The 22,896-nt window shown below is 37.1% G+C and overlaps 1 protein-coding gene and 1 pseudogene across 13 annotated transcripts in view; both read left to right on the top strand.

Annotated features, from left to right (window-relative positions):
- Window positions 1-16,052, top strand: LOC134735415 (dnaJ homolog subfamily B member 6-like; annotated as a pseudogene).
- Window positions 1-22,896, top strand: part of ZNF148 (zinc finger protein 148) — a 144,632-nt gene that overhangs the window by 18,854 nt on the left and 102,882 nt on the right. The window lies entirely within an intron of this gene.

Raw genomic sequence — 22,896 nt, 5'->3', positions numbered from 1 at the left:
TGCTTTACTAGACAGCTTTTTACTGGGTATTAAGAGCAAAAAATCTACACCTGTATCCTTATATTAAAAAACCCTGCCTGTCTAGTGGTAAGAACAATCCTAAGGCCTTTCCAGAATTGGGCTGTGGGGCAAACTTTTGCTCTCCAGACTTCGTGAAACACCTTTTACGATGCCAGGAAAGAACTACTTGTGCAGTAGAATGAAAGCTAGAGTTGGAAATGCAAAAGTTGAAGCTCTTTCCAACAGCTTGAATTTAAAACAGCTTTTTGTTTTACATAATAATTGTGATTTGTTGAGTTTACATGAAGAATTTTGCAAAATTAGGCATGGTGTGATTAAACAAGAGCGTTTCTTAATTTTATAGAGGGCAGTGGTAAAGGCACCACTGTTTGGAAATTTCAAGTATGTTAAAATGTTGCTATAAATAAAATCCTATTCAGATTTTTAGATTTAATAAATCTAAAAATATATTTGCAGTTGTCCTTTGGGTGCAGGAGGAAGTCCTGGGTTTCTCTGTGCTTGTTTCTGGGCAGATTTTCAGTATTGTTAGCATGATACAGGTATAGAACCTTAACCTGAGTGAATAATTTGCTTGAGATTACCAGTCTGTTTTGGAGCTGGAATAGACTCTGGGTCTCTTATGCCCAGTCTGGTGACCAATCCCAGAATAGACTAAGGAAACTGGGTGTTTGTCTGTTTGGTGGAAAATATGGCTGAGCCAAAAAGTGAACATGTGAACGTTTACTTTTCTGTTAAAACATTTAAAAGTAATTTCTCCACACTGGATTTCTTTGGCCTTTCTTTAAAAACAGAGGACTTGAGGATATTACATAGTGGTACTTCTAGTGGGATTTGTACCACATTTACATTTGATTACAACAGGTAGATGCTTATGGTATTTAACGGGGGGAAGATATGTTTTTCATGTGGATGTTCTCAGTGGTTAGAATAGGGAGTAAGTAACTTGAGCACTTTTAGCCTCCTTGAAATGCTAGGGAGAAGAGGAATTAAGTTAATGTCATTAATCTCTGTTGAAAACCTTTGGACCTCTTTATTGAGGATTCTTTACAAGGCATGGATGGAATACCTATGGATTTCCCCATAGCTTGTATACTTTTATTCTCATTGTTACTACATTAGCCACACACAACAATATTTAATTAATGTTTTCATTAGGCCTCATACAAGAGGGTACCTTTTTCTAGTATGTGAGTTGCAATTTTTTTTTTTTTTTTTTTTTTAATAGAGACTGGGGTCTCACTGTGTTGAGCAGACTGGTCTCGAACTCCTGGCCTCAAGCTGTCCTCCTGCCTCGGCCTCCCAAAGTGCTAGGATTACACATGTGAGCCACTGTGCCCAGCCCGACCTTTTCTTTTGCTGGAAAACATTCCTGTCCTTTCTTATGCCATTCCTCCTATATCACAAAACAAAAACAGTCTTCTTCCTTTTTCCCTTGTCTGGAAACCCTGGACATTTTAAATCGAATGCAATAGTTCCCAAACCAGAGGTGATTTTGTCAAATATCTGGAGACATTTTTGGTCAGCATGCTGAGGGGGTTCCACTGGCATCTAGTGGGTAGATAAACCTCCTACAATGCGTGTGACAGTCCCCATGACAAAGAAATTATCCACTGCAAAATGTCAGTAGTGCTGATGTTGACAAAACCCTGATCTGATGTATTGAGAATAACATTCTCCCAAATGATTTAAACCTATGAAAGTTATTTGTAATGTAATTGATATCTCTATATCATGTATATTATAAATCTTTTTCCAATGTTGTCGTTAGAATGATCATGGGTCAAAGGTTATGAAGTATATATTAGAACATTAGAACATAGGATTGTGGAGCTGGAAGATTAACAAGTATAACTCCTTCAGTATGTAGATGAAGACATTGAATTATGGAGAGATGGTGACTTACCCAAGGTTGGACAGATAATGCAGAGCTCAGGTCTCTTATTACTTCTACTTCTTAGTTTAAATCATTGCTGAGGGAAAGGGTGTGGCATCACTTTTGCTTGATACAGATAAATTTAATCAAATTACAATGTTAATAATCGCATTGTTGGAAATATTGTCTTTCAGTGAATTAGTTACTTATTCAGATTCACACATATTTCTGAATTCTTCAGCATGGTATTGTTACCACTGTAAACTTTTCAGTGGCTGCTTTTTAAGAAAATGTCTGAAAAATTTAAAAAGACCACATACAATTTTTAAAACAAAACAAAGTTAGTTATGATAGCTTAGGCAAAATTTTGAATGCAAACTCAACCAGAATTACTGAAACATCTTAGGGTATCTTGAACTTAACACATTTGTTCTGTTGTGTGAGGATCACTAAAGTGGTGAATGATTGTGCTGATTGTAAATCTGTTGTGGCAAGGCCCCTTAGTTAATTTTAGAAAAAGATACTGGAACCTTCAGGTGAAACGTAATTGGGGAAATATAAATTGGATATTTACATGAAATATTTTCAGATTGCATAAGCAGTGTATTGTCAGAAGAAGTATCAATGGGGTTCTTTTTTAAATTAATTTTTTAAAAAATTGGGCAACAATTCCATAAAATAGGATAAGTGTTCCCTCATTGGGGTTCTTTTATATTTAATTTTTTTCCCTAAAAGCAAAACAAAAAAAGTGAATTGAGTTTTCCAGGCTCTGAATGTCTGAGTGTGATTTGTGTGGCCCCAGGGGCAGTGGACATCTCCAAAAAGACAATATGAGCAAAGATTTCCTTAAAAATTTATATATGACATTTAAATTTAAAAATTTTTTGGAATTTAAAATTTAAATTTTATATAAGAAATTTATTTAATAGAAAAAACTTAAAATGCATATTAGCATAAAGAAAAATGGAATCAAGAGAAACTCCTTTTAATATTTTGGTATATGGCTTTCTTATATTTTTACTAACCTTTTATTATGGAAAAACTTAAATGATGAAAAACAGAATATTGTGAACTCTCATATAGCAATTAATGGCTAAGCTTATGTCATCTATACCTCCACCTTACCCCCCTCTCCTCTCTCTTTTTTTAGTTTCTGTATAGAGATGGGGTCTTGCTATGTTGCCCAGGCTGGTCTCAAACTCCTAGGCTCACGTGATCTTCCCGCTTTGGCCTCCCAAAGTGCTGGGATTACAAGCATGAACCACTGAACCTGGCCTCACATGTTAATTTTTTTTTTTTAAACTTTATTCTGGGCCGTGCACAGTGGCTCATGCCTGTAATCCCTACACTATGGGAGACCAAGGCAGGTGAATCTCTTGAACTCAGGAGTTCAGGAACAGCCTAGGAAACATGGCGAAACTCTGTCCCTACTATATAAAAAAAGGAAAAAACCTTTTTTGAAAAAATTAAAAAAACCTTTTTTGAAAAAATTATAGACTCACAGGAAGTGGCAAAATTAGTACATAGTCCTATGTACCCTTCACCCAGACATCTTAATAAAGTTCTAGTACGACATCAAAACTAGGAAATTGACATTGGTATATTACTGTTAACCACACTACAGAATTTATATCATTTTCACTGCTTTTTAAACCTGCACTTATTTTTGTGTGTTTACAGTTCTAGCAATTTTATCCCATATATAAATTCATGTAACTACCACCAAGCCCAAGATCCAGAACTATTGCATCATCACAAAGGAACCTCCTCTTGCTATCCCTTTATATTCCCACCCCATTCCAACACTCCTCCTTGTACCCTGGCAAACTGTTTACTATCTATAGTTTTGTTCTTTCCAGAATGACATACTTTGTTTATGTATGTATACTTTGTATACATACTTTGTTTAGCCATTCACTTGTTGAAGAACTTTTAGTATGTTGCAGTATTTTGTTATTATGAATAAAGAGGTTATGGACATTTGTGTACAGGGTTTTTTGTAAACAAAAGTTTTCCTTTCTCTGAGATAAATGCCCAAGAGTGGGATTGCTGGGTTGTATGGCAAGTACATGTTTAGTTATTTAAAAAACTTCCAAACTGTTCAAAAATCAGTTGAACATATTTGTATTGCTCTGTTTTGGGGTTCTCTATTCTCTTCCATTGATAAGTGTGTTTGCCTTCCCTCCAGTACCATGCTGTCTTGATTATTATAGCTTTATAGTAAGTCTTATCGAGTAGAGTGCCTCCTCTCACTTCATTCTTCTCTGTCAAGATTGTTTTAGCTCTTCTGGTTTTGTTGCCTTTCCGTATAAATTTTAGAGTAAGCACATCTGTATCTACAAAAAAAATCTTGCTGGGAGTTTGATAGGAATTGAATAAACCTATATTTGAATTCGAGAAGATCTTTTTTTTTTATTATTATATAGAGGTCCTTCAGTCCATGACCACAGGATATTTCTCCGTTTACATAGATCTTCCATATTATTTTGAAGCAAATTCCAGCCATCATATAGTTTTCCTTAATCAGTGTTACTGAGGTATAATTTATATACCATACAATTCACCCACTTAAGCTATACAGTTCAGTTGTTTTCAGTGTACAGAGACGTACAGCCATCACTATAATCAATTTTAGAACAGTTTCATCACCCTAAAAAGAAACTACCCATTAGCAGTCAATTTGCATTCCCTCTTCCTCCCCATCCCTGGCAACTGCTAGTCTACTTTCAGTCTCTAGGACTTTGCCTGTTCTGGACATTTCATATGAATGGAATCATAAAGTAGATGGTCTTTTATATCTGGCTTTTTACTTAGTGTAGTGTTACATGATGTAGCATGTGTCAGCAGTTCATTCCTTTTTATTGCTGAATAGTAATCTATTATATGGGTTTACCACATTTTTTTGTATTCATTCATCATTTGTTGGGTTGTTTCTACTTTTTTTTTTTTTTGGCCATTATGAATAATGCTGCTGTGAACGTCTATGTGCAAGTTTTTATGTGAACGTTTGTTTTCATTTCTTTTGTGTATATGTGTATGTAGGAGTGAAAAATTGCTGAGTCATGTGGTACCTCTGTATAACCATTTGAGTGACTTACAGGCTATGTTTCAAAGCAGCTTTACCATTTTACATTTCTATCAGCAGTATATGAGGGTTCCAGTTTCCCCATATCCTTGATAACACTTCATACTGTCTTTTTGATTATAGCTATGCTGGTGGGTGTGAAGCAGTATTTCATGGTTTGATTAGCATGTCTCTGTTGGCTAATGCTGTGGAGCATCATTTCATCTGCTTATTGGCCATTTGTATGTATTTTTTGGAGAAATGTCTTCTGATCTTTTGCCTGTTTTTTAGTTGGGTTGTCTTTTTATTGTTGGGTTTTAAGAGCTCTTTATATGTTCTGGATGTTAGACTTATCAGTTAAATGATTTGCGTATATCTTCTCCAATTCTGTGGGTTGTTTTCACTTTCTTGATAGTGTCTTTTGAAGCATAACAGTTAAAATTTTCTTATTGTAATAAAAAATACATAATATGAGACCTACCCTTTTAACAAATTTCTAAGTGTGCAATACAGTATCGTTAATTATAAGCACAATGTTGTACAGCAGATCACTAGAACATTTTCATTTTGGATAGCTTAAACAATACCCATTGAATAGCAACTGCGCTTTGTTTTTTTTTTGTTTTTTTTTTTTTTTTTTGAGAGACCAGGTCTCACTCTGTGGCCCAGGCCAGAGTGCGGTGGCAGAGTAACGGATTGCAGTCTCAACCTCCTGGGGTTAAACAAGCTTCTTGCCTCAGCCTTCTGAGTAGCTAGGACTACAGGCACCTGCCACCATGCCTGGCTAATTTTAAATTTTTAAATTATTTTTATAGAGACTGGGTCTCATTCTGTTGCCCAGGCTGGAGTGCAGTGGTGGGATCACAGCTCACTGTAGTCTTGACCTCTTGGCTTCAAGCGATCCTCCCATCTTGGTCACTCAGAGTGCTGAGATTACAGGTGTGGGCCACCATACCCAGCCTCAACTCCTCATTTCTACCTCCCCTTATCCCCTGGCAACCATTGTTTTACTTTCTCCTCCTATGAGATTGACTACTTTATCTTAAATCCCTCATAAAAGTGGAATCATACAGTATTTGGCCTCCTGTGACTGGCTTGTTTCACTTATAATGTTCTTAAGGTTCATCCATGTTGTCAACGTTATAGAATTTCCTTCTTTAAGGATGAATAATGTTTCATTGTGTGTGTGTATGTGTATATATATATTTATGGACTGCTGAGGGCTGTTACAGATTGGGCTGCACAGCAGGAAGTGAGTGGCAGGTGAGTGAGCATTACTGCCTGAGCTCTGCCTACTGTCAAATCAGCAGTGGCATTAGATTCTCTTACATTCTCTTAGGAGCGTGAAGCCTATTGTTAACAGCGCAGGTGAGGAATCTGTTTTACGTGCTCCTTTTGAGAATCTAATGCCTGATGATCTAAGGTGGAACAGTTTCATCCTGAAACCATCCCTGACCCATTGAAAAATTGTCTTCCATGAAACCAGTCCTTGGTGCTAAAAAGGTTGGGGACCACTGCTGTAGTTAACATGAGTGCAAATATTTCCTCAAAAATCCATGGTGGTGGCTCACACCTGTTATCCCAGCACTTGGGGAGGCAGAGGCCAAGGCGGGCGGGTCATTTGAGGTCAGGAGTTTTGAGACCTGCCTGGCCGACATGGTAAAACCCTGTCTCTAATAAAAATACAAAAAAAAATTAGATGGGCCTGGTAACACATGCCTGTAGTCTCAGCTACTTGGGAGGCTGAGGTGGGAGAATCACTTGAACCCGGGAGACGGGAGGTTGCAGTAAGCCGAGATTGTGCCACTGCACTGTAGTCTGGGTGACAGAGTGAGACTCTATCTCAAAAAAGAAAACAAAAAAACCCAAAACCCATTATCAGTTCTTTTGGATAAATATGCAGAAGTGGGATTTCTGGAACATACAGTAGTTCTATTTTTAGTTTTGTGAGGAACTTCCGAACTTTAAAAAAAAAAAATAGTATGCACCAGTTTGCATTCATATGAACAGTACACAGGGTTTACAATTTTTCCATCCTTGCCAATACTTGTTATTTTTATTTTTGGATAATGGTTGTTCATACAAGTTCACGTATCTTTTTGGTATAATGATTTCTTTCTTTTGGATATACACCCAGTAATGGGATTGTGGGGTCAAATAGTAGCTCTGTTTTAAGTTTGTTTGTTTTTTGAGACAGGGTCTGGCTCTGTCTTCTGAGCTGTAGTGCAGTGGTGAGATCATAGCTCACTGCAACCTCAAACTCCTGGACTCAAGTGATCCTCCTGCCTCAGCCTCCCGAAGTGCTGGGATTACAGGTGTAAACCACCACATCTGGCCTGTTTTAAGTTTTTTTGAGAAATCTTCAAGCTGTTTTCTACAGTGGCTGAACTAATTTACATTTCCACCAGCAATATTTAAGTGTTCCCTTCTCTTCACAGCCTCACCAACATCTGTTAGTTTTTGATTTTTAATAATAGCCATTCTTACTGGTGTGAGATGGTATCTCATTGTGGTTTTGATTTGCATGTTCCTGATGATTACTGATGGTGAGCATCTGCTTATATACCTGTTGTCCTTTTGTATGTTGTCTTTGAATAAATATTTTTTCAGGTCCTTTGCTCATTTAAAAAGCAGGCTATTTGTTATTTTTTGCTATTGAGTTGTAGGAGTTCCTTATATATTGTGGATTTTAGCCCCTTAGCAGATGTGTAGTTGCAAATATTTTTTCCCATTTCATAAGTTGCCTGGTTGCTCTGTTGATTGATCTGTTTGCTCTGCAGAAGCTTTTTAGCTTGATGTAATCTCACTTGTCTGTTTTTACACTTGTTGCCCGTGCTTTTGGTATCAAATCCTAGAAATCATGGCTGTGTCATGAAGCTTTTCTCCCATGTTTTCTTCTAGGAGTTTTACAGTTTCAGGCCTTATTAAAGTTTCTAATCTATTTTGAGTTGACTTTTATGTATGGTGTAAAATGAGGGTCAAAATTCAATTCTTTTTCATATAGCTGCCCAGATTTCCCAGTACCATTTATTGAAGAGTGTTCTTTTCCTGTTGTGGATTCTTGGCACCTTTCTTGAAGATCAGTTGCCTCTGTATGCCTGGGTTTATTTCTGGGCTTTCTATTCTGTTCCATTGGTCTGTATGTCTTGTTTTTATGCCAGTACCATACTGTTTTAATATGTTTTGAAGTCAGAAAGTGTGAGGCCTTTAGCTTTGTTGTTCTTTTTCAAGATTGTTTTGGCTACATTCGGGGGCTTTTGTGGTTCTGTTTGGGTTTTAGGATTGTTTTTGTGTTCCTGTAAAAAATGCCATTGGGATTTTCATTGAGATTGTATTGAATCTGTACATCGCTATGAGTAGTATGGACATTTTAACATTAAGTCTTCTAATCCATGAACATGGGATGTGTTTCCATTTATTTGTGTCTTTAATTTCTTTCATCAGTGTTTTGTAGTTTTCAGTGCGTACAAGTCTTTGCCACCTTAGTTAAGTTTAAGTATTCTTTTTGATGCTGTTGGTGTTGTATAGCTTTTTTTTTTTTCTTTTTTGAGACAAGGTCTTGCTTTTTTGTCTGGTCTGGAGTGCAGTGGTGCTATTACAGCTCACTGCAACCTTGACCTCTCCGGCCTGAGTGAGACTCAGTCTCCTGAGTAGCTGGGACTACAGGTATGCACCACCACATTAGACTTTTCTTTTGACACTTTTGAAGCTTCAACTCTTACTTCTAGGTCTTTAATTCATTTAACTAATTTTTTTTTTTTTTTTTTTTTTGGAGACAAGGTCTTGCTCTGTCACCCAGGCTGGAGTGCAGTGGCACGATCAAGGCTCACTGCAGCCCTGATCTCCCAGGTTCAAGCAGTCCTCCAGCTACAGTCTCCCGAGTAGCTGGGACTATGGCACATGCCAACATGGCCAGCTAATTTTTGTATTTTTTTTTTTTTTTTGAGACAGAGTCTCGCTCTGTCGCCCAGACTGGAGTGCAGTGGCACGATCTCGGCTCACTGCAAGCTCTGCCTCCCGGGTTCACGCCATTCTCCTGCCTCAGCCTCTCCGAGTAGCTGGGACTACAGGTGCCTGCCACCACGCCTGGCTAATTTTTTGTATTTTTAGTAGAGATGGGGTTTCACTGTGTCTTGATCTCCTGACCTCGTGATCTGCCCGCCTCGGCCTCCCAAAGTGCTGGGATTACAAGCGTGAGCCACCGCGCCTGGCTAATTTTTGTATTTTTTTGGTAGAAACGACGTCTGGCCATGTTGCCCAGGCTGGTCTCAAGCTCCTGGGCTCAAATGATCCACCTGCGTTTGCTGGGATTACAGGCATGAGCCACTGAGCCAGGTCTTTAATCCATTTAGAGTTAATATTTGTATATGGAATGATGAAGGCATCCAATTTCATTCTTTTGCATGTAGATATTCCTTGGTTCTAGCACTGGTTTGTTGAAAAGACTTGTTTCTCTACTGAATTGTCTTGGTGTCAAAAAATTGGTTGACTTAGCCTGGTGCAGTGGGCACACTCGTGTAGTCTCAGCTGTTTTTGGAGGCTGAGATAGGAGGATCTTTGAGCCCAGGAGTTGGAGTCCAGCCTGGGCAACATAATGAGACCCCGCCTCTATAAAAAGAATACATAAAATTAGGAGGCTGAGGCAGGAGAATCACTTGAACCCAGGAGGTGGAGTTTGCAGTGAGCTGAGATCGTGCCACTGCACTCCAGCCTGGGCGACAGAGCGGGACCCTGTCTCAGAAAAAAAAAAAAAAAAGAATACATAAAATTTAACCAAAAAATTGACCACAAATTTAGTTATTTATGTCTGGACTCTAAATTCTATTCCTCGATCTATATGTTTATCTTCATGCCAGTACCACAGTGTCTTGATTACTGTAGCTTTGTTAGTTTTAAAATCAGAATGTATGCATCCTCTAACTTTGTTCTTTTCTTTCAACATTGTTTTGGATTTTCTTGGTCCTTTGCAATTCCATATGAATTTTAGCATTAGTTTGTCCATTTCTGCAAAAAAAAGGTTCTGGGGTTTTGATATGAGTTGCACTGAATCAGTAGGTGGTGAAGTATTTTCCTCTTAACAATATGAAATTTTTCAATCCATGAACATTAGATGTTTGTTTAGGTCTTTGTTAATTTCTTTCAGGGATGTTTTGTAGTTTTCAGTGTACATGTCTTGTACCTGTTTTGTTAAATTTATTACCAAGTACTTAATTTTTTTCTTGCTATTATAAGTGCTTATTATTTTCTTAATTTTGTTTTTGAATTGTTCATTGCTTGTGTACAGAAATATAATTGATTGTTTTAAATTTTGCATCCTTGTCGAACTTGTTTATTCTAGTAGCTTTAGTGGATTCCGTAGGGTTTTCTATATATATGATCATGTCATTTGGAAATAGAGACAGTTTTTTTTTCCAATATTAATGCCATTTAATTCAGTTTTTTTGCTTAATTTACTGTAAGTTAATCAAAATTTACAGTAAACTTTGGGGATTAGTTCATTCTCACACTGCTATAAAGAAATACCCAAGACTGGGTAATTTATAAAGAGGTTTAATTGCCTGGGGAGGCCTCAAGAAACTTACAAATATGGCAGAAGATGAAGGGGAAATAAGGACCTTCTTCACATGTTGGCTGAAGAGAGAAATGCAAGTAGTGGAAATGCTAGATGCTTATAAAACCATCACATCTTGTGAGAACTCATTCACTATCATGAGAACAGCATGGGGGAACTGCTCCTGTGATCCGATCATCTCCCTCCCTTGACACGTGGGGATTACAGGTCCCTGTCTTGACATATGGGGATTACAATTCGAGATCAGATTTGGGTGGGGTACAGAACCAAATCATATCATTTACCTTGCTAGAATCTCTACTGTAGTGTTGAATAGAAGTAGTAGCAAGAGCAGACATCCTTGTCTTATTTCTGATCTTAGGGGGAAGCACTTATTTTACTTTTGAATATGATATTAGCTTTGATTTTTCATAGATGGCCTTTATCAGGTTGAGGAAGTTCCCTTTCCTAGTTGGGTGTTTTTATTGTGCAAATGGTGTTTTATTTCATCAAATGTTTTTCTTCATCTAAGATGATTTGCCAAAAATAAAAGTTTTTGGACTTTGTTCTATTGATGTGGTATATTATATTGATTTTCAAATCTTAAGCCAACCTTGCATTTCTGAGATAAATCCTACATGATCATGCATAATCCTTTCTATGTGTTGGTAGATTTGGTTTGTTAGTATTTTGTTGAGGATTTTTGCAGCTACATTTGTAAGAGTTATAGGCTTGTCATTTTCTTTTCTTGTGATGTCTTTGTCTTGTGTTGGTAACAGTAATGCTGATCTCATAAAATGAGTTGAAGAATATTCTCCCCAAGTTTTGGGAAGAGTTTGTGAACAGTTGGTATTAATTCTTCATTAAATGTTTGGTAGAATTCACCAGTGAAGCCATCTGAGCCTGCAGCTGCTTTTTTTTTTTTTTTTTTTCTTTCTTGGCAGCAGTTGGGGGGCTTTTAAATTAAGAAATCAGTTTTATTTAATGGCTGTGGGGTTATTTATATTCTCTATTTCATCTTGGTTGTGTTTTGCTAGTGTGGTTTTGAGAAGTTGGTGTCAAATTTAAGAGCATAAAATTGTTTGTAGTATTCCCTTGTATTCTTTTAAAACTGCTATAGGATCTGTACTGATGTCCTCTGTTTCATACCTGATGTTTTGTGTCTTCTCTTTGTCTTTTTTTGTTGTTGTTGTTAGTTTTGATAGAGGCTTACAAATTTTTTGTTTAATTGATTTTCTCTATTCTCCTCTTTTATTTCTTCTTTTAATAATTCCGTCCTTCTTGCTTTGGCTTCATTTTGCTCTTTTTTAGTTTCTTTTGGTAATTTGATTACTGGTTTGAGATCTTTCCTCATTTCTGATGTAAGCATTTAGTGCGTCTGATTGTGGTTAGCTGCATCCCATGTATTTTGATGTGTGTTATGTTTTTATTTTCATTTATTTTTATGTATATTTTAAAAATTTGAGACTTCTGTTTTCATCCATGGACTTTTTAAAAGTATGTTGTTTATTCCTCTATTTAGAGATTTTCCTGTTGTCTTTCTGTTACTGATTTCTAGTTAATGGTTAGAAAATACACTGTTAACCATTTCAGTTCTTTTAAGTTTTTTGAGGTTTGTTTTATGGTCTTGGTGAGTGTTCCATGGGTACTTGAAAAAAAATTTGTATTCTGCTGTTATTGAGTGGAATATTCTCTACATAGGTCAAGAAGACCCTGTTGGTTGATTGTGTTATTAATGTAGCCACTCTGCTTTAAAAAATTTATTGTTATATCTTTCCATTCTCGTGCTTTTAACTTGTTATGTTGCTGAATTTAAATTTCTTGCAAGCAACATATAATTGGGCCATTAAAAAATCTACTCAGGTTAGCCGAGAGGTGATCCAGAGCCCACAGCATCCAGGCCACTGCCCCACCTCCCCTGTGTCCCATCGCCTGCCACCTGCATCCTCAGTCCTCTTCCAACTATCTGCTAAAACATGATGGATTACTATGAAGTTCTAGGTGTGTAGAGACATACCTCACCCACGGATATTAAAAAAGCGTAATGGAAACTGGCACCGAAGTGGCACCCAGATTCCTGAGACTACAGAAGAAGCAGAGAGAAAATCAAAACAAGTGGCTGAGGCATGTGAGGTGCTGTAAGATGCTAAAAGATGGTACATCTATGACAGATATGGCAAAGAAGGATTAAATGGTGGAGGAGGAGGTGGAAGTTATTTTGACAGTCCATTTGAGTTTGGCTTCACCTTCTGTAACCCAGATGATGTCTTCAGGGTATTTTTTTGGTGGAAGAGACCCATTTTTATTTGACTTCTTTGAAGACCCTTTTGAAGACTTTTTTTTGGAATGGGGTCCCTGAGGAGGCCAAGGGACAGAGTCATTTTTTCCACATTCAGTGGATTTCCATCTTTTGGAAGTGGATTTTCTTCTTTTGATACAAGATTTGTTTCATTCAGGTCACTAGGTCATGGGGGTTCACTTCATTCTCTTCTGTGTCGTTTGGTGGTAGTGGGATGGGCACTTCCAAACTGATATCAGGTTCTACTAAAATGGCTAATGACAGAAAAATCACTACAAAGAGAATTGTTGAGAATGGTCAAGAAGGAATAGAATTTGAGGAAGATGGCCAGTTAAAGTCCTTAACCATATACAGTTAGGAGCAGCTGCTGCACTTGGGTAACTCAAGTAATTTAATGCATGCATTTAACAGAGCTGTTAAACTATAACAAGCACCATTTGAAGATTAACAGGAACTTCTTTTTGAACATTTCAAATGAACTCAATTTTCAGTGTAATTGTACCAAATCTAAAGTATTTATAGACAGCTCAACAGAGTCCCCATTTGTCATAGACTTTTGAGTTTATTGTTGATGTGTCCAGAGTTGGTTCTTGTCGGTGGGTTCGTGGTCTCTCTAACTTCAAGAATGAAGCCATGGACCTTCGCGGTCGGTGAGCTTTACAGTTCTTAAAGATGGCATGGACCCAGAGAGTGAGTGGTAGCAAGGTTTATTGTGAAGAGAGAAAGGACAAAGCTTCCACAGTGTGGAAGAGGACCTGAGCAGATTGCTGCTGCTGGCTGGGGTGGCCAGCTTTTATTCCCTTATTTGTCTCTGCCAATGTTCTGTTTCCTGTGCTATCAGAATGCCCTTTTTTCAATCCTCCCTGCGATTGGCTGCTTTTAGGATTCTGCTGATTGGTGTGTTTTACAGAGCGCTGATTAGTGCATTTTGCAGTGCGCTGATTGGTGCGTTTTACAGAGTGCTGATTGGTGCATTTTACAATCCTCTTGCTAGCTACAGAGTGCTGATTGGTGAGTTTTTACAGAGCGCTGGTTGGTGCATTTTACAATCCTCTTGTAAGACAGAAAAGTTCTCCAAGTCCCCAGTCCCCAGGAAGTCCATCTGGCTTCACGTCTCATTGGGACCGCATAATAGGAGCTTTTTTTTTTTGTCTTTAAAATTGTAAATCTCTGTGTGTACTTTGCGTTTTTATTAAGTGTACTCCAAGGTGATCCTTGACATGTTAATGGTAGGAAAAGATTGCTTACTAAAAAAAAAACACGTAAAAGCATGGATCTACTTTTCCATCGTGTTTAAAATGTGAGCCATGTAGTGTTAGTCTGCTGTGAAGTTAGCATTGCCGGGATGAATCTTATACAGAAATTGTTACATTTCTGGTTTAATATAAATTAAGAATTTTTCTGGTAGTGCGTGAATGTTTGTTTCCTTGTCTTCTTGCAGATTACTAGAACCTTTATTTAGGATTCCATCTTGACTGATTTATAATGTTGTTTTGAGTCTATCTCGGTTTTGTAGTGGCTGTTTTGGTTATTATATGCATACATGACTTAGTCTACGAGTATCAACTTTTATACGTCAACAGAAGTGTGGAAACCTCACTTTTATTTTACCTTTCACCTTCTCCAATTTTAAATATAATTGAGTATCAGATGGTGTTATAACTTTTGTTTCCATCATGTAATATGATTTATAAAACTAACGAAGAAAAAGTCTTGTTTATACCTATATTTCCGTTCTTTCTGTTGTTTCTTCCTTGGCATTTCGACATTCCTTTTTAAAAAAATCATTTTCTTTATGTTCAGCAAATTTTCTTCAGCCAGCGTTTATGGATAGGTGTGCTAGAGACTTTTTTTTTTTTTTTTAACTTTTCTTCATTTGAGAATATACTTTTTTTCCTTACTATTTCTGAAGGGCAATTCACTGGATGTAGAATTCCCAGTTGGCAGTTGCATTTTTTCCAATGTTTGAAAAATACTGTGCCACTTTTATTTTTGGCCTCTGTGGTTTGAGATGAGAAATCTGGTGTCATTTGAATTGGTGTTCCCTTATGGGTAATGTGTTGTTTCTCTCTGGCTGCTTTCAAGGTTTTTTTTTTGTCTTTTTTTTTTTTTTGTCTTTAGCTTTTGAATGTTTAATTATGATGTTAGAGTGAATTTCGTTAGGCTTATCCTCTTTGTATTTGCTTAGCTATTTGGATCTGCAAGTTAGTGTTCCCTAAATTTGAGTATGTTTCAGTCATCATTTCTTCAAGTAGTGTTTGAGCCCCACTCCCTTTCTTCCTTCTTTATGGAACTTTGATGCTGTGAATGTTGGATTTTTTTTTTTAATTGCCCTGTAGTTCCCTAAAGCTACTACTTTTTTCAGTTTATTTTCTTCTCTTGTTCAGATTGGGTGAATTCTACTTTCCTGTCCTCAAGTTCAACGATTTTCTTCCCCATCATTTCCATCCCTCCCCCCCAAAACAGGGTGTGGCTCTGTCACCCAGGCTGGAGTTAGTGGCACGATCTTGGCTCACTGCAACCTCCACCTCCCAGGCTCAAGTCATCCCCCTACATTAGCGTCCTGAGTAGCTGGGACTACAGGTGTAAAGCCACCATGTCTGGCTAATTTTTATATTTTTTGTAGAGATGGTGTTTCGCCATGTTCCCCAGGCTGGTCCTGAACTCCTGAGCTCAGGTAATACACCCTCCTTGGCCTTCCAAAGTGCTGGAATTACAGGCGTGAGCCACCATGTCTAGCCCATCTCTATGTTTTTATTGAGCCCACCTTAAAAATTTATTGTACTTTTTAGTTGTCTTAATTTTTTTCTTCTTTTTAGTTTTTATTTATTTGCTTATTTATTTTATTTACTTTTTTTTCTAGGCAGGAATGCAGTGGTGTGATCACAGCTCACTACCGCTCTGACCTCCCAGGCTCAAGCAATCTTCATACCTTAGCCTGGCAAGTAGCTGGGACTACAGGTGTGTGCCACCATGCCCAGTTAATTTGTAAAATTTTTTTGTAGAGATGAGGTCTCACTGTGTTGCCCATGCTGGTCTTACCCTCCTGAGCAGAAGTGATCCTCCTGCCTCATCTTCCCAAAGTGCTGAAATTACAGGTGTGAGCTACTGCAGCTGGCTTTGCTTTTTTTTTTTTTTTTTTAATTTTTCTGTAGTAGATATCTGAAGACTATGCTTCTTTTTTTAATAACTTCTGTTTCTTGGCTGAGATTTTCCATTTTTTCACCTGTTTCTGGATAATGTATAATTGTGGAAACATTTTTATTATGGCTGTTTGTGTTTTTTTCACTTGTTGCAGTAGAATTTGTTAATATATTGTTGAAACTTTTGCTTAAAAATTCTTGTCAAATTCCAACATCTGATTTACCTCTACTTTGGCTTTGGTTGATTTTCTTTTCTCATTTATGGTATGATTTTCTTAGGTGTTTTTTGTTACATCATGGACATTTTATCTGTTACCTTAGGAGGCTCTGGGCCCTATTTAAATTTTTATTTTAGGAGTGGGCTGTGGTTCTATGGCAGTTTAATTTTTAGAGACTTTGCAGTCTGCTTGGTTTGTTTGATCCTACTGGAGCGCCCACTGGAAGGGGTTTCCCCATGCTGGGTTTCTGATTGTCTACAGATGGGAGAGGATTATGGTGGGACCCACCTACTGGTCTCTTCTTTTCTCCCCTGTCCTGGTAACTTTGGGCAAGTGAAGAGGTTCTTGGCCCAACCTGAGCCACTTGCTATGGCTGGGTCCCTGAATTTCGCCTACTTGCCTCTCTGTGTCTAGGTGGAAAACAGCCTCAGGCCAAGTAGGGAAGAAGAGTGCTTCCTGTGGTCTTTATTGCCATTTGGGCTTCCAGTTGATCTCCTTCTGATGTTTTCAGGACAACATCAGAGAGTTGTTGCCATTTATTTTGGTGGAGGAATGTGACTATCTGAGCTGCTTTCTCTTGCTAGATTGGTGGTTGGGAAATGCCAGGTCTGAATTGTCTTCTTCTATTGGGTGTGAGGACATGAAACACTCTGCTGCTCTTTTGTTTCTCCATTCCTTGGGTCCCAAATTGGTTTACTGCCTTTTTACCACCTTTGGATTTTCCTTTGCTTGTTATTTCAGTGGTTTACAGTTGTGCTTCGTGAGTAGGGGCAGTAGGAGAACAGATCTAGGCCATTTTATCTGAACTGGAAGTTGAAGTCCCTGCATCATCTCAATCCAGGGAGTTATTTCAGCATTGAAAATAATGATACATAATTATGTACTTTGTGAACTTAAAATTTATTTTTAATTTTTAATTTTCGTAGGTACATAGTAGGTGTATATATTTATGGGGTACATGAGATATTTTGATACAGGCATAATGATTATGGGGTATCCATCTCCTCAAGCATTTATCCTTTGTATTACCAACAATCCAATTATATTATTTTAGTTATTTAAAAATGTACGCCTTGTTTACTTCTAAGCATTATATAAAATGTGTGCTTCACTTATAAACCACACTATCTGACACTCAGAAGGTTTTTGTGAGGTCAGTCATATCCAGCTCAAGAGGTTGCTAGGGAATAGATGCATACTGTTTTACTGTGCGTCTACACATAAGCAGAATTTTGTTATTTAGTTAATTAAAGTGAGTTTTTGAATTCTGAGCATTTTCTTCAAAGATGTGTTTAATAGATTGTACTTAAGATGTTTCAACTATTCCCGTAATACGTTACTGCATTTTAGTACTCTTAAACATTTTTCAAAAAAAGACTGAAAATCTTGTATTATGCAACTGATTTGTTCTAACAGATTGGAAAAGGTAAGATAAATTGTTGTGCTTTTACATTGCCTAGTTTTCTAATGGAGAGTAAATTGGCCCAGAATAAGAACATGTTCACCGTACGTTAATAGAAGCTAGTGTTTCTGGCTGGGGATGGTGGCTCACACCTGTAATCTCAGCAACTTGGGAAGCTGAGGTGGGAGGATCACTTGAGGTCGGGAGTTTGAGATCAGCCTGGGGAAATGTAGTGAGACTCAATCACTAAGAACAACAACAGCAGAATCACTGGGCTCCTTTGCAGCTACTTCTTAGTATTCTCTAATTGATTCTTATGGCAAATCTCAGTTTTCCTAATCAGATTAAAAATGATTCCCTTAGCTCAGTGACTGTATGATTTCTTTTATGTTTAGGCACACCTCTACATTGTGTTCAGTGCCTAGTGTAATTCTGGGCATGTATTCTAGGCAGAGTAGTTCAGATTGGTTCTGGCATTGAATAAGGTGAAAAATATCAAAAGATGGACTGGAAATGGAGTATGGCTTTTTGTGGCCCACTTACAAGTTTTTAAATGACCATATTTAATTATATTTCATATTAAAACTACTAATTCCATTCCTTCTTGTTGTTTTTGACTTGTGATAGTTTATTTTTTTTTTTTTGAGACAGGGTCTCACTCTGTCGCTCAGTCTGGGGTACAGTGGCACAGTGTCGGCTCACCGTGACCTTTGCTCCCCAGGCTAAAGGGATTCTCATGCCTCAGCCTCCCAAGTAGCTGGGATTACAGGCATGTACCACCACGCCTGGCTAATTACTTGTAATAGTATTTTAACATGTTTTTGATCACAAAGAATTGACACTTTAAAAATCAAAGTTAAATGAAGTGTTAAACTTTAATTTTTAAATGGGCATTTCTATATTCTTTTCTAGGGTTCCCTTCATTATTACTGTAACTTTATGTAATAAAAATGATGAGTTTTCTCTGATTATATACATATGTACCTATCATTGTAAATAGCATCTTCATTTCAAAATTTATGTCTGTTGGTGTTACATTGAACTTTGAAGATGTTTACTTTTTTTTTCTGACTCCTAGAAGATTGCTAAGAGTAATGTTAAATATATCTTAATTTGAAAATGACCTTACCTGTGGTGTTATGTTAGAGTAGACATTTATTAAGAGGTGGAGGATCTGTTGCTCAGGCTGGCGTGCAGTGGTGCAATCCTAGCTCACTGCAGCCTCAAACTCTGGCTCAAGTAGTCCTCCCAACTCAGCCTTCCTAGTATCTGGGTGGCATGCACCACCATGCCTGGCTAATTAAAAAAAATTTTTTTTGTAGAGCTGGGGTCTCACTATATTGCCCAGGCTGGTCTCAAACTCCTGGGCTCAAGTGATCCTCTCACCTTGGCCTCCCAAAGTGTTGGGATTATAGGCATGAACTGCTGTGCCCGGCCTTAGTTGAAGTCTTTGTCTTGCCGCTAAGATGGTGTGTAATCTTCGTTACTTAACCTCTTGAACCTGTTTCATCATCTAAAGAACTGAGACAGGTAGTTGTGTGTGAGTGTTTAAGGGGTGGGGCATGAAATGTCACATGTGAAAGCACTTTGTAAACTCTAAAGTACTTTATCAGAATATGGTGGTTTCATCTTTGAGAAGATTGTTTCAAAGTTTGCCTGGGTGATCTTGATCATCATAGTACAAAGTGTATCATGATTATTTACAAAATTAATGTTTATTCAGTAAAAACTTGTGTAAGAATTAAACAGCTTTTCCTTAAGTTTGGTGGCTTACTAACCTTAAAAACTCATTTACATTATCTGGGGAAGGATTACATAGTTGCTTGTTAGTGCAGCATCCTCACTGTGATAGGTTAGTTTTGGAATGCTGCTTCTGAAAGCAGGTGATTTAGATTTAAAAGTTCTATCTCTTTAGTGGTTTATAGTCTAGTAAAGTTTATAAAATGCTTATTTTATAGCATTGTTTATAACAATGCTTTTGTAGCATTACTTTTTCTAACATAGATGGACAGTTGGTTTCTTGTTTGACAAATGTTTATTGGTTAGTTGATTTGAAAAGGTCAAGGGCAGGTGAAAATTTTCACTTGATGACTTTATTTTACTCACTTTGCTCAGCCAGCTTCTATATATCCGAGTGCTCCTTTGTAGGATTTTCTTTCTCAGCTAAGTGCAGTAACCACACTAATTGCAAAGTTTTAAAGATTTTGGCTTGACTTTTTTTTTTTTTTGTGAGAGTAGAAATGGAAAATGGCTTAAGAAAGGTGATTTCTGGCTGGGTGCAGTGGCTCACGCTGGTAATCCCAGCACTTTGGGAGGCCAGGGCGGGTGGATCATGAGGTCAGGAGATTGAGAACATCCTGGCCAACATGGTGAAACCCCGTCTCTACTAAAATAGAAAAAATTAGCCGGGCGTGGTGGCACGTGCCTGTAGTCCCAGCTATGCAGGAGGCTGAGGCAGGGGAATCGCTTGAACCTGGAAGGTGGAGGTTGTGGCGAGCTGAGATCGCGCCACCGCACTCCAGCCTGGTGACAGAGCAAGACTACATCTCAAAAAAAAAAAAAGGCAATTTCTGGGGTGGTTGGTTTGAGTTTGTTGGGCTGTCATTCCTCCTTGGGATAGATATCGTTATGAAAAATATACTATTAGGCCATTCAGATATCATTTAGTTCAAAATATATAAAGTATAACTCCTTAGAGGGAATCTTAATAATTTTAAATTTCAAAGCAGTTATTATAAATTTAAAGAACACATACGTCTGTTCTTTGCATTGTCACTCTATAGAGATTCAAACGAAATTCATAGAAATCTCTTGCCTGGAACAAGTTTTTATTCTTTTTAAAACATCATTCAGAAAGGCTCATTAAATCATAAAAGTAAGAACTAATTTAAAAATATAACTTGACTAATGTGTAAATGTATAATGTGTAAAATGTGCTCTAGTTAAAAGATGCTAAAGGACTGTAAGCATTTTTAGTTTCAGATTCTTATGCCATGTGTGCTGTAATTTATCCTTTCATTGCTTTGGGCTTTTGATTTAAAGGGCAGAGGTAGCCTTTTTATTTGGTAGTGCTCATGGGAGCATAAACAGTTAAAAATGTGTAAGCATTACATTTCATTGAAACTTTAAAAATGATTTTCTAGAAAGATTACCTTAATTAACCAAGAACTATGTTCTTTTCAATGAATGGCTTTTCGAAGGATGATCATACTTAGGAGTAACATTAAGGTTTTATTTATTGCCTCAGAAATTTATATTCTTGACAGAATTTTTGTGGGAGTTTCTTCTAACACATCTCTTATCTGGATCTTGCTACGTTAATTCATAAAACTTCATCTTTAGCAATCTTACTTTTCTAGGCAAAGATGACAGTTAAAACATAATTTGGTGGGCTAAAAGTATACTCTGCAGACAACATAAAGATATACTTTGAAAATACTGTATCAGTAGAAACTGTCTACATGAAATGTGAAATATTTGAAAACATGAAATGTGAAATATTTGAAAATATGAAAGAAGCTCTTCCTATCTGTTGCAACGTGCATGCAGTTTTTGTAGCTTTTCTGAAGGAGTACTTCTGAAATTTGTTACTAGCATTATTTTTAAACAAAGAATGGAAATTAAGTTAGATTGGACTAACCTGTTTATGTTGCTAAGAATTACCATGGTACATTTCATACAGTGTTTCATAAAGTTTATAGTAGACTTATCAGTAGGTTGAATCTCTTTATTGTTAAGACAGTGAAGTCTTTTTCTGGAAATTCTAAGGGTAACATAATGTTGCCAAACCCCATTTAGGCTGGTTTTGAGACCAAGTTTCGCCATTTTATTAGGTTTATGTGACCTTGGGTGACTTTTCTACATGCCTTTGTTTTGTTATCTGTGATTCCATAATTAGAAAGAGTGTTGTATGGTGGTTAAGCTTGTAGAGCCTGATTTCCTAGGAGGAAATTCCAGCTTTACTAATAATTAAAAAAATACTGCATCTCTTATGTGTTTAGGCACTGGGATATATCAGTGGATAAAACAGACAAAAATTTATTCTCTTGTGGAGTTTATAGTTAGGGCAGAAAAAAACATGAATATGTCGGTTGTGTGATATGTTAGGAGGTGGGCAGTACTGTGCAAAATGTATAACAGAATAAAAGGGGGATTGAATGTATATGGTGGGATGTTGCAATTTCAAATGGTGTGACTGGAAGAGGTCTCATTAACAAGACTTCAGCAAGACTTGTAGTAGCTAAAGGATTTAGTTTCGAGGATCTCTCGAGGAAGAGTGTTCCAGACAGAGGAACAGCCAGTGCAGTAGATACTGCTGTATGCTGGAGATTCTGGGACAATAAGGAGGTCAGGTCACTGCTGCTGGAGTGGAGTGAACAAGGGGAGAGGATAGAAAATGAGGTCTGAAAGATGAGGGTGGGTGGTGGTGGAGGTGGTCGTTGATGGGTAGGGGATAAGCACAGTAGTGCATGTAAGGCCTTGTAGACCCTTATAAGGAGTTCGGGTCTGCCTCTTACTGCTTTTGTATTCTTTGGTAAATTATATAACCTTTTAGTTTTGTCATCTGTAAAATGTGAATAATAACAATACTAATCTCATAGGTTTGTTGTTTTAAGTGATTTAATACCTGTAGTGTCCTAGGAACACTACTGAGCAGAGTCCAAAGCATATATTCATTGCTTATATATTGCATGTATTCTTACATGTGGAATTAACATTAAGAGATCACCTTCTTCCTTTTCTTTTGAAAAGGTAGCAAAGGGAGAGTTAATTGCTCCCTGCTTTGATTTTTCTATGATAAATTGCTTATGCTTCAGTTATATCACATTATTATCACAAACATTTACTCTGTATGTGCTTATCATCCTTGCTAAATTATGAATGCCTTTGGACAGAGACCAGAGTATTTTATTATGTCTTAGGAATCTTAATGTGTTGTAAATATATATGATGATTAAAAAATGTTGACTGAGTTAATGACAAAAATGTTGGCTTAATTAATAAATCAGACCACCTGCTAGTAAGTATATTGGAACATTGCCAGTCTATCAAAACTAAATAGTGGAAGGGTGGTAGCTAACGGCCTCTGCAAAATATTTGTGTATTTTATTTCTGTGCCATAATTATTCAAACTGGTATTATTAGAAAATTTCCTTAAATATTATATAGGTATACAAGTTTGTACCATGTAAAATGAAAAGTCTTTATGTATATTATTGTATTTCTATTAACATTTGCTGTCATTGGTTCATAGGAAACAAATACTATCTTGATTGATAGCATAGATGCAATAAAACTCCTACCTTAAAATACAACAGTTCCCTA

Source organism: Symphalangus syndactylus, chromosome 21, assembly GCF_028878055.3.
Source record: "Symphalangus syndactylus isolate Jambi chromosome 21, NHGRI_mSymSyn1-v2.1_pri, whole genome shotgun sequence".
Lineage (NCBI taxonomy): Eukaryota > Metazoa > Chordata > Mammalia > Primates > Hylobatidae > Symphalangus > Symphalangus syndactylus.
This window is presented reverse-complemented; position numbering and strand designations above follow the sequence as displayed.